This window comes from Peromyscus leucopus, chromosome 6, assembly GCF_004664715.2.
Source record: "Peromyscus leucopus breed LL Stock chromosome 6, UCI_PerLeu_2.1, whole genome shotgun sequence".
NCBI classification, from domain to species: domain Eukaryota; kingdom Metazoa; phylum Chordata; class Mammalia; order Rodentia; family Cricetidae; genus Peromyscus; species Peromyscus leucopus.
In genome coordinates this window covers 117473200-117475869 of record NC_051068.1, presented here as the reverse complement: position 1 = coordinate 117475869, position 2670 = coordinate 117473200, and the positions used below count along the sequence as shown (strand labels likewise).

Sequence of the window (2670 nt, the reverse complement as noted above, 5' to 3'; positions counted from 1 at the left end):
CTGGGAATTGAACTCAGGACCTCTGGAAGAACAGCCAGTGCTCTTAACCGCTGAGCCACCTCTCCAGCCCGACTCATATTTCTTAAGGAAAACCACAAGCAGCACAATCAAACACACCTCACTGTAGCTCTCCCCATATATTCCTCCTCTTCATCTGCTTGACACACCACCTTCTCTGTACCTTGGGTTCTTCTCCCATAACTACCCACAAGATGCTTTTTTACCCTTTATGTTTAAATTTTTCTCTCGCCATTGAATTGCTCCCATTAGCAAACAAAGGTCATTTCAAAAACTCCTCCTGTTCATATTATTTTCTCCAAGTATCGGCATGTTTTCCTGCTTCTCTTTACAGAAAGATGCTAGTCTTTGCTTTAACATTTTGTCTTTGTAGGTAGCACCACCCTTTACCAATTACCTTTATTTTCCATTGTGGACGGCTCTGTTCCTAGGTCATGTGGTCACTTCTAAACCAGATCACTGTGTCCTAATAAACATGGCAGCCACTAGCCTAGCTTTGGTCATGATAAAATTCTCTGCCAGGGGCAGCATTGCTGTGATTGGTGGTCCAATCAGAAACACGAGAGAAAAGGAAAGGCCACAGAGGGATAATGCTGTCACCAAAGAAAAGGGGATGGAGGACATAGGAAAACGACTCATGCCCTGAAGAGAAAGAGGAGCCTGGAAACCTGGGTAGCAAACAAGTCCAAGGAACTATGACTAAGCTGTGTTTAGATCACAATCATTCCACACTCAAGAGAGTTGTGCCAATGCACTGACAATGTCTTACCCACTCATTCATAAAGTTTATGAAACATTAAGCAAAAATCGTAAGAAGTGAAGATTAGAGAAAAGTAAAAGGAATCCAATTGTTATCTTCCAAGTTGGCAACACACGTCAGAAAGATCTGATTAATACCTTCAGTTACCAGTTTCATAAAAAACAAAACAAAACACTTTTAGTTCTTGTTTGGCAACACATTAAAAATTAGAACATTCAGAGAAGATTAGGATGGCCCCTGCACATGGATGACATGCAAATTTGTAAAGTGTTCCATATTTAAAAAAAAAAAAAAACCCTTCAGTTTCCATTGTGGGTAAAGGTGCTTGCTACCAAGGCAGACAACCTGATTTATATCCTGGGACCCACAGGGTAGAAAGAGAGAATTGTCTCCCACAAGCTGTCCTCTGACCTCTATATGTGCACAGTGATGCACAGGTTTACACGCGCACACACACACACACACACACACACACACACAGAGAATTTTAAACTTATAAATTAATTTTCATATTTTCCTATAGACCCAGCATAGGAAGTCAACCACACAAATACATTCTAAAATATTCAAAAATTCATTGCCTTAAAAAAAATAAAATAGGTATTCAAAGTTTATTTGTAAAGAAGGTTTTGCTATATCATTTTTTAGTAGAAGGTTAATTGTTGATAATCAAATATTTTCTTTTTTCAACTATGTTGTGCAACAAAGCAAAATGAATGAAACAGGAAGGGCCACCAGCTCTGCTGGAGGTCTGGAGAGGCCGACATCCTCAGAGCTGCCGCCTGTGTTTCTAAAGCGCGATGAGCTGTTTTTAATCCGGGCGTTTTAAGACTCTGGCTTGTTTAAAGGCTGCTAGCTGACTTCATAAGCAAAGGGATTGAAGCTAGAACTGCAAGCAGTGTGGATACAGCAGACAAATCCAGACCAGATGGCTCTCACTGCAAGTGGAGTGGGCTGGAGGAGGTGGCGTTATCTAGGGATCTCCCCTCCCCGAAGTCTTCAAAATTATCCTCCTGATTCAAAGTCTTGAGGCCTGGGACTCCACCTTGAGCCACAGGAGTGGGCAGAAGACATGATTTCTTGGGACTACCCAGTACCTATTCCCCATACTGGTGACAGCATTGATTGTCTTTAAGGGGTATCTCTACAGTTGTCCTTGAAGTAAGTTTAGATAGATTGATTTTAACCCTAAATTTGAAGGTAGTTATGAGACTCAGTCTTGGCCAATGAGAATACTGCACTCCTGAGTCTCAGCAGTTGGTTAGTGGAGAGACACAAAAACCAAAGGGACATGAGCATAGGACTATGGAAGGAGAACTCCAAAAGAGACAGCACTCTGTCCCCGGACATGAGCCCATTGTTGGAGGCAGTTTATCTCTCACTTAGGCTAGTCACCCGGGGACTGGGGTTGTAAAAAGCCTTTTTGTCGCCTCCAGAGGCAGCCAACACCTCTCTCTCCCTCAATGCTCTACAAGGATTCATTGAACTCTACAAATTTCATGTTTCTGTAGAAACTCCTGAAGACATGTTTCAGGAGACTCACGTTGCCCTAAGCATATGTGCGGCACCAACATACTGGCACTCACACAGGCGGAGGAAAGAGCTATCTATTTGCAAAGACTCACCGGAGCTTCTTTTTATGTGGCCTCCTGGGAAGAAGCTGAATGGATGTTTGAGTTTTCCCATTGCATCAAGGCTCTAAGTATTGAACTCACTGCATAAACAGAAAAGAAGTCCTGTGCCCTGTAAAGATGTTACAGGTGCTGTTGTCAACAAAGATCTTTGAAAGGAATCCACTTGCTTCCATTCTTGGATATCTTCTGTGGCAACCGACAAAATGCTGAAATGGGAAGGAAAGAGTATGTCTTTTCTCTGAATACAGTCCCCATTTC

General features: G+C 42.3%; 1 non-coding gene across 1 annotated transcript; it reads left to right on the top strand.

The window, feature by feature from the left end:
• Positions 1-958: 958 nt before the first annotated feature.
• Positions 959-1060, top strand: LOC114698292. Its single transcript, XR_003735337.1, has one exon. It is a non-coding gene; the product is annotated as a U6 spliceosomal RNA (small nuclear RNA).
• Positions 1061-2670: the final 1610 nt, after the last annotated feature.